The following is a 10,184-nucleotide window of genomic DNA, read 5'->3' on the forward strand; positions in this document are numbered from 1 at the left end:
CACCATCTGCAAGCTCTTGGCTACAGAAATGCTGCCTTTCCGCCTGGTGGACACAGAGTATTTTCGAGATCTTATGTCCGTCACAGTGCCCCAGTACCAGATGCCCAGTCGGCACTACTTCTCAAACAAAGGTGTGACTGCACTCCACCAGCATGTCGCACACAACATCACCGCTTCTTTGAGAAACTCTGTGTGTGACAGGGTGCATTTCACCACAGACACTTGGACGAGTAGGCATGGACAGGGCGTTACATGTCGCTGACTGGGCACTGGGTAACTATGGTGACAGCAGGACAAGGGGCTGCTGTCCAAGTCTTGCCGTCCCCACGAGTTGTGCGTCAATCCTCTTTATCTCAAAGTTCCTCCACTGCTACTGCCTCCTCAACCTCCTCTCGGTCTTCCACCTGCACCCAAAGCTTGTCTGGTCATGCCACTAGCTTTCTAACTGCGCAGAAGGGATCCTGCACACCTCCTTACTATGCTGGCAGTAGGGCTCATCGTCATCAGGCGGTTTTAACTTTGAAATGTCTGGGAAATGTGAGTCACACAGCTGAGGAGATGTGGTCAGCTCTGGAGAACCAATTTCATGAATGATTGTCTCCACTGGACCTGAAACCAGGGAAGGCTGTGTGCGACAATACTGCAAACCTGGGTGCGGCCCTTCGCCGGGGCAATGTCACACACGTGCCTTGTATGGCTCACGTGTTGAACATAGTTGTGCAGCAATTTTTAGCCCACTATCCCGGACTAGATGGCCTTCTGCAGAAGGCACGGTCGCTGTGTGCTCACTTCCGCCGTTCGCATCCCACAGCTCAGCGACTTACATCTCTACAGAAGTCGTTGGGCCTGCCACTTCACCGGCTAAAATGCAATGTGCCTACCCGGTGGAATTCAACTCTGCACATGTTGCAGCGACTGTGGCAGCACCGACAAGCCCTGGTTCAATACATTCTGACGTATAGCCTGGGCCAACGAGATCCAGAGGTGGGGCAAATCACGCTGGAGGAGTGGTCTCAGATCAGGGACCTATGCACCCTTCTGCACAGTTTTGAAATGGCGACGAAGATGTTTAGTGCTGACGATGCCATTATCAGCATGACTATTCCGGTGATTTACATGCTGGAGCACATGTTAAACAGAATTCGGAGTCAGGTGGTGGCACAAGAGGAGGTGGAGGAAGTAGAGTCGGAGGAGTTGTATGCGGAAGGGCTAACATCTGCAAGGTCCAGACGGTTGGCAGCACCAAGGCGGCAGGCATGTGAGGGTGGGGGAGATGGTTTTACCAGGGCGCATGGTAGCAGCCAAACTAGTGAGGAAGGTGCAGGAGCCCAGGAAGAAGTGGAGGACGAACTGATGGAAGACTCATCAGATGAGGGAGACCTTGATCACATTTCTGTTGCGCGAGGTTGGGGGGAGAGGACAGAGGAAGGAAGCATGATTGTTACCTCGCCACCAACACAACAAGGACTTGGTGCTCCTGGATGCGCAACACACATGAGTGCCTTCTTGCTGCACTACCTGCAACATGACCCTCGAATTGTGAGAATTAGAAATAATCCTAACTACTGGGTTGCCACACTGTTAGATCCCCGGTACAAAAGTAAATTTGCAGAAATTATTCCTGCCATAGAAAGGGATGCACGCATGCAGGAGTTTTAGGAGAGACTGTTGCAGAATCTTACATGTGCTTTTCCACAAAACACCAGTGGTGCACGTAGTGAATCTCACAGTTCCAACTTGCCAACCGTGGGACCGTCGATTGTTCAGCACTCAAACCATAACAGAACCACAGTATCTGCTGGTAACATCAATTTTACGGTATCATTTCACCACTTTTTTAGCCCATCCTTTGCAAGGCCACAGGAGACAAGAAGTCTGACACATAGTCAACGCCTAGAGACGATGGTACAGGAGTATCTCCAAGTAAACATTGAAGCCATGACTGTGTCAATGGACCCTCGCTCTTTTTGGGCTTCCAATCTGGATAAATGGCCGGAGCTAGCCACTTACGCCTTGGAGATCTTGTCATGCCCCGCAGCCAGCGTTCTGTCTGAATGTGTGTTCAGCGCTGCTGGTGGTGTGCTGACAGATAAGCGCACGCGGCTCTCCACTGATAATGTAGACAGACTCACGTTCATAAAGATGAACAAATCATGGATCCGAAACGACTTTTCTACCCCTGTGTCATCCTGGGGAGAGTAAAAGCTTGATGATTGGTTAAAATCACCTCACCAACCGTTTTAAGCTTTCAAATTACTAATCATGTTTATCTGTATCTTGGCTGGAAAATAATTTGGGCATTGTAGCAGTGTGCAGCACTGATTCTATTAGGCCATCTATAATAAGCTCCACCAGATTTAAAATTGCTAATCATGTTTATCTGTATCTTGGCTGGAAAATAATTTGGGCTTTGTAGCAGTGTGCAGTACTGACTCTATTATGCCATCTGTACTAAGCTCCACCAGATTTAAAATTACTAATGATGTTTATCTGTACCTTGGCTGGAAAATAATTTGGTCTTTGTAGCAGTGTGCAGCACTGATTCTATTAGGCCATCTATACTAAGCTCCACCAGATTTAAAATTAATAATAATTTTTAGCTGCATCTAGCCCGGAAAATAATTTTGGGGCTCCGAGATGCGCAAGACACATAAGTGCCTTCTTGCTGCACTACCTGCAACATGACCCTCATATTGTCAGAATTCGAAGTAATCCTGACTTCTGGGTTGCCACACTCTTAGATCCCCCAAACTTTTCGATCAACCATTTCATTTTAATAAAGACCAAAAAAATGGTCATTTTTGAAATTATAAGCATTAGCAGGTTATTATAAACTGAAATCAAACAGTTTTCAACTCAAAACTTTATTCTAGGTGATGTTACATTTGCACATAGGACCCCTTGTTCGAAAGGAGCTTCTGAACTCTCTCGTCCATTGAATTTGTCAGGTTTTGGATGGTTTCTGCTTCAATTGTTTTGCATGAGGACAGAATACCCTCCCAGAGCTGTTGCTTAGATGTGAATTGCCTCCCGCCATCATAGACACTCCTTTTGATGATGCTCCAGAGGTTCTGAATGGGGTAGAGGTCAGGGGAGCATGGGGGTCACACCATAAGTTTGTCCCCTTTTATGCCCATATCAGCCAGAGATGCAGATGTTTTATGTGCAGCATGAGATGGTGCATTGTCATGCATAAAAATGATCTTGCTGTGGAATACACGGTTCTTCTTCTTGAACCATGGCAGGAGGTGCTGTTTGAGAAACGCCACATACATTATGGAGTTCATCTTTACCCCTTCAGGGATCCTAAAGGGGCCGACAATCTCTCTCCCCATGATTCCAGCCCAAACATTACTCCACCTCCTCCTTGTTGGCGCTGAAGCCGTGTTTGCGTGGGGTGTCCATCAACCAGCCATCCTCCACTCCATCCATCTGGAACATCGAGCGTTGCACGGCACTCATCCGTGAACAAAACAGTTTTGAAATCAGTCTTCATGTAATGTTTGGCCCACTGGAGCCGTTTCTGCTTGTGTGAAGTGGATAGAGGTCGACAGGATGGCGTATGCACAGCTGCAAACCTCTGAAGGACCCTGCATCTTGTTGTTCGGGGGACGTTGGAGGCACCAGCAGCTTCAAACACTTGTCTGCTGCTATGACAAGGCTATTTTGCCGCTGCTCTTTTAACCTGACGTAATTGCCTGTAGGAAAGAGTCCTCAATTTGCCCTTATCAGCACGCACACGTGTGTACTGTGAATCAGCTACATACTTCTTGATTGCCAAGACACTTCATCCTGATCATCGCACAATGTTGATTGTAGTCATGCCTTGACCTAAACACTCCACAATTTGTTGCTTCTCAGCAGCCGACACATCCTTTTTCTTTCCCATTTTGGCAGAAAATGTAGGCTGCTTAATAATGTGGGACAGCCTTCTTAAGTAGTCTTGCCTTTCATTGGACACACCTGCCAAACTAATTAGCACAGGTGTCTGCAATTGCTTACAGTGATATAAAGAGCCCTGACACACATCACCATCAATGAGTTTAACTGACAAACAAACAAATTCTTCCCTTATCACTCCTAAACACTTTTTGCATAATAATTTGGAACACAGTGTACATGTGCTTTTCCACAAAACACCAGTGGTTCACGTAGTGAATCTTACAGTTCTAACTTGCCAACCGTGGTCTGTATGGAGTTGTTCAATAAAGGGCCCAAAATTAAGATAACATAGATGGGAGAGGTCTCTATGAATAGGAATTCCTAAGTATTTGATACCCTGTGAGGGCCAGGCAAAGGGAATGTTGGACTGGATGGAATCCTGTATGGATTTGGGGAGGGAGACATCGAGGGCCTCAGACTTCGCTGCATTGATTTTAAAATTTGACCATGTAACAAAGTGATCTATTTCAGCCATAACAGCAGGGATGGATATATGTGATTGAGTGATATATACTAGGACATCATCAGCAAATAGAGAGCACTTGTACTCGGTGCCTCCCAACTCAATCCACCTAACATTGGGGTTATGGCGAATTGATGAGAGCAGGTGCTCCGTCACTAGGATGTATAAGAGAGGGGACAGAGGACATCCCTGCCTTGTCCCATTGGTGATTGTGAAAGGTGATGAAAATGTTCTGATGCACCCCCTGGGCCTTGGGACACCCGGAGCCGGACCCTTTTTGGTGGATGCTGGTGGTTGTAGTCTCCGTGGCGGCGACCCGGTTCCGTGGCTCAGGGCGGTCAAACCAGTGGCGGAACTATTTATGTGGTTTTGATGTTTAAATGTCCAACTATGCCACCCATGGATTGCGGTCAGAGTGAACCGCCGCTGCAGGGCAGACCGCTGAGGCTGGTGTTGTGGGTGCAGCAGAGCGTAGCATAACTCTCCTTGGGAGGAGTATAGCCTCAGGAGAGTGTATGCGGAGGATGGGGGTGATGGTGCAAGGCAGCAGCCGTAACGACACAGAGTCAGTGATGCAGTCCAGCGCCTTTACTCACAGTTCTTATTATCCAGACCACGTCTGCAGGTAACGGCTGCCCACGTCGTACTGTGCTCACCAGGTGAGGGGCTCAGACAACTCCCAGATAACTTTGGAGCGCTTCACAGGACCCCCTTTGTGTGTCATTTGTCTGGCCTTTCGTACCAACCCTTCTGTCTGGCTGCCTCAGGCCTCCTCTTGGTAAACTTGGCGCCAGTTTCCCTGACCCTATGTGGTGCCTTCCTAGCGGGTGTAGCGAGGGGCTGTGCCACATAAAATGTCAGAGCCTCCGGTTTCTAGCTGAGGGTCGTTTCCTGCCTCCACTAGTTTTGGGGACCTGTCTCCCCCTTTGGCCTGACCCCTCCACGCAGATGGATTCGGGCGTGCGGTGGCGACTCGCCCGTCCGCACCCCTGGGATCCCTTCGTTCCTCGTTCCTGGAGCCTTCTCCGCTCCTCTTCCTTCCTTCTCCCTCTTCCAGGCCTGGGCCTCTGTTACTAGGCCCGCCTCCGGAGCAGAGCTCATGCAGAGCCCCTGCTCCCTGTCACTTCTGCTCAGACTTCTCTGCACTGAACTAAGATGGTGCCCACCTTTTATACTTCCTTCTCAATGCACCCAGGAACTGCTTCCTCCCTGCTCCTGCACTACAGGGTTCCCCTTCCTCAGTGTTCCCTCCATCCAACGAGAGTATCTAATTACCAATTTTTAACTGCATCTAGCCCAGGAAATACTTTGTGCCTAGTAGCAGTGTCTGCTAGTCAGCGGATTATCCCGGCTGTTAAGCAAGTTACACCACCTGTAGTTTGAACACTTAATTTTTTCAAAGGAAATGCTTCGGGACCACGGGATACTCAGTGAAGAGCATCAGGAGGCACCCCAAAGCATAGGGGCTGGGACTGGCAGTAGGATGCCTTGCGGTGGACAGCCGAGCTCGATCCTTATAAAAGCTTTTTAACTGCAGCAGATTTAGTGGATGCTACTGGAGCTGGAATTACGCGACTGCTGGCATGAGACTTGCCCTCCAATAGATCCTTGTAAATGGATTTAAAGTGTATTCATTCAAATTAGAGAGACAATTTAAATTAAAAAGCTTAGAGCTGCCTCCACCACAGGGGGGCTCGCTCGACCCACCAGCGGACAGGCACCAGTATTGGGAGAGGGGGGCTTGCCGTCAGGGTTCACGGCGGCTCTGGCACAAACCCGGCGACACGGAGGTGGCACGGGCAGGAGCGGACTGGCCGTCTCGGCTTCTCACTTTTTGGATTTTAGAAGGGCATGACATACCTATATCTGTGTCTCCCCCTCCTTTTACTCCTCCACCTCTTTTCTTTTCGCATGACTATATGTACTTGTCACTTTTCCATGTGTTAGTTGTGTCTTCTGAGCAGTTTGTCAGCTTTTGGACACCTTTGAAGGTGTTTTCTATGTGTTTCTATGTGTTTTTGTTTGCCTGCCATTGGTTTTAACGATGTTCGAAGGTGTTCGACGAACAGTTCGACGAACAGTTCGGCGAACACACGGGTGTTCGACGAACCGAACCGAACTCGAACACTACGGGGGTGGCTCAACACTAGTCCCCACCTGCAGAAACACTCCTTTATTGAGTGTGTCTTAATAATTGCCAATAATTTCCATCTATTGTCTATTCCATTTGCACAACAGCATGTGAAATTGATTGTCAATCAGTGTTGCTTCCTAAGTGGACAGTTTGATTTCACAGAAGTTTGATTTACTTGGAGTTTATATTCTGATGTTTAAGTGTTCCCTTTATTTTTTGAGCAGTGTATATATATATATATACATATATATATAGATATATATATATATCTATATATATATATATCTATATAGATATATATATATATATACATACAGTAGCACCAGAGTATCCTATGTGATATATAAAGCAGTCTCAATGTATCCTATGTGATACATATATATATACATATATATATAGCAGTCTCAGTGTGACATATGCGATGTATATAGCAGCCTCAGTGTATTCTATGTGATGTATACAGCAGTCTCCTAATAAAGTTTATAGAGTGGAACTGTGGCAGTGTATATAATACACAGTGGGTAGCCCATACTATATACACAGCTCCACATTAAACCACATACACTACATATATGCTCCTATGGGAAATTTAATATGCAAGTTGCTTCTTTAGAGAGGAAGAGGATTAGAATTCTAGTGTCACCTATTGGAAGTAGCAATTCTAAAAGTACAGTGGTGTGAAAAAATGTTTGTCCCCTTCCATATTTCTTATTCTTTTGCAGGTTTTTCACACTTAAATTTTTCAGATCACAAAACAAATTTAAATATTAGACAAAGATAACACAAGTAAACACAAAATGCAGATTTTAAATGAAGGTCTTTATTATTAAGGGAAAAATAATTTTAAACCTACAGGGCCCTGTGTGAAAAAGCGATTGCCCCCCACCTTCAAACATAAATTAACTGTGGTTTATCACATCCTTGGGAAGCTGAGTTCAATTTCCCTAGCCACACACAGGCCTGATTACTGCCACACATGTTCTCAATCAAGAAATCACTTAAATAGGACCTGCCTGACAAAGTGAAGTAGACCAAAAGATCCTCCAAAGCTACACATCAAGCTGCAAAAGAATAAGAAATCAGGAGGGGGCAAACACTTTTTCACACCACTGTCTCTCTCTCTCTCTCTCTCTGTATATATACATACACACATAACCTTCCTCACAATGCAGGCTGTCAGAGGCCACAGTCTCAAAAAGGAATACCTCGGTCAGATTTGGTATGAGCCACTTGGTCTGGCAGAATCCAGAGGAACCAAGGCCCTGCTGGCCAGAGGAGCAAACAGGAGCAGGAGGGATTGTCAAGCTTGGTCAGTTCTGGGAAGTCACATCAGGGACCTCATTCACTTGGCTCAAAGATTTAGATATCTCACTAATAATGTCAAGTTCACTACTCTATGATTTAATTGTTTTTACTTTTCAAAATGAAAAGGAAATTAAAGGAGTAAGATCAGAGGATCATCAGAAACAATTGTAGAAGAGAGAGGCAGAGAGGGCCAAATATACTATTATTATTATTATTATTATATTGGGAAAATAATTTTTACCATGCATCATATTGAACATAATTTGAGATAATTGCTTTGTGAAAATGATAACTCTTCTTAATCATTGTAATATAACAAAATAATAATATAATTAAAATTTTCCATAAAAACTTTTAAAAATTTTGATAGCTTTAAACATTTATACAATAAAAATTAGAAAAGATGTTTGTATTTTCGCGTTTTTCAAAATTACTCTATCACCTTTTCTTACTGGTCATAGTAGAAAGGGACAATTTCTTAGTAATTATGTGAAAATTGCTTACCAATACAATTCACAACATTTCTAGAAAAAAAATTAAACGATATAAACAAAACATCTGTAGATGTGTCACTGAGATATACTGTAGCACATTTTGTAAAAAAAGATGCAAAGATTGCAAAATGAGAAAGCAGAAGGAAAAATTCTGCAGAAAATTGGCATAAAACTGGAGCCCACCTTAAAGAAGCAGTGCCACTAACTTTTTTATTCACTAAATGTGTGTACATGCATGTAATGTAGTGTGAGTGTATTAATATGCTCACCTACCTTCGCTTTCTCCGGTGTCCCGTGACCTTCATTTAAAAACTGCATTTTGTGTTTACTTGTGTTATCTTTGTCTAATAGTTAAATTTGTTTTGTGATCTGAATGATTTAAATGTGACAAACATGTAAAATAATTAGAAATCAGGGAGGTGACAAACACTTTTTCACACCACTGTAAATATTGATCCCATAACAAGCATTGCATGGCTTATAAGCTTCCTCACACTGGCATGCCAAGCATTTCACTCTCCACAAGCAGAAACATTACCCCTTAGATCTCAATCACAAACCTATCATACAGACAAATCAAATCTCATACTTTGAACTGACAAGTGGCAACACCCCGAAAAACTGCCTGCAAATTGAGATTTTGGTTTGGATTTTATCCTAAGTCATATGGCAAGGCTTGTTCAAGGATCAATATTGACTTTTAAGATTGCTACTTCTAATAGGTGGCACTTGAGTTCTAGTCCTCTTCCTTCATGAAGAGGCAATTTGCATAATTTATTTCCCAGAGGAGCATTGCATGGCTTATAAGCCTCCTCACAATGGCATGCCAATCATGTCACTCTAAAAAAAGAGAAATGTTTCCCCTTAGATACTACGTATATATACACTGCACAGTACCACTTTTGCTGTCTTGTATTTTGGTTCAATAATCAGTATCTGTGCTACCATGTATATATGCACTGTACAATACCACTTTTTCTGTCCTGTTGAAGGAAGCGGAGCATTGGACTTAAGGTGGATTTGTTTTGGTGTGTTTATTATTTTCTATTTCTGCAAGCTTATGGTCAAAAATAATTATCCTGGACAACCTGTTTAAAGGGGTTATCTAAAATTTGGAAGTTATCACCTATCGATTAAATATAGGATCATTTCATTATCATTAGGGGTTTGACCACTGGATCATCCACCAATTTTGAGATCCAGTTTCTGAAGAGCCAGTATGAATGGAGCTATGGTTGGTTTTTGGGATTTGTGAGGGTCACAATGCTCAAACCTACAGAGATCAGGGAATGATACCCTATACTATGGATAGGTGATAACTTCCAAACTTGAGACAACCCCTTTAAGGGAGTGGGAATGGGCATGACCAAGTAAATGAAAATTTGCTGAACTTGATAAAATTGAATGGGGTGTTGTAGTATGTGCACTGGTAGGGTTTATGTGCTAAGGCTATTTTTTTCGTAGTCGGGTCCTGCAATGAGATTTTATCCTGACGACAGACTTCTTTTAATTAAGAAACATTTCCAGACTAAATTCTGCATTGGTAAATTTCAAGACATTTTTATCATTCCTCATTATTATTCATAAGCTTTTATGCCAACTCATAAGTTGCATTTAAAATATTAGTAATGCAGTGCAGATATTTTCCATGAACTATTAATTTAATAACATTATTTTAAAAAATATCTTTCAACATTTCTTATTGGTATGAGAAACACAGCTGGCACAAAGCACCATAAAATGTAGAAGATCATCTTTTCCCTTTACTACTTGTTTGCTAAACATTTGTATATACCACACTTTGTTATTGGACTTACATATTTATACAGATTGAAATTACATTAGG

The sequence above is a fragment of the Phyllobates terribilis genome, unplaced genomic scaffold (genome assembly GCF_046119375.1).
Source record: "Phyllobates terribilis strain yellow unplaced genomic scaffold, ASM4611937v1 Scaffold_3__8_contigs__length_932513732, whole genome shotgun sequence".
In the NCBI taxonomy this organism is placed as follows: Eukaryota; Metazoa; Chordata; class Amphibia; order Anura; family Dendrobatidae; genus Phyllobates; species Phyllobates terribilis.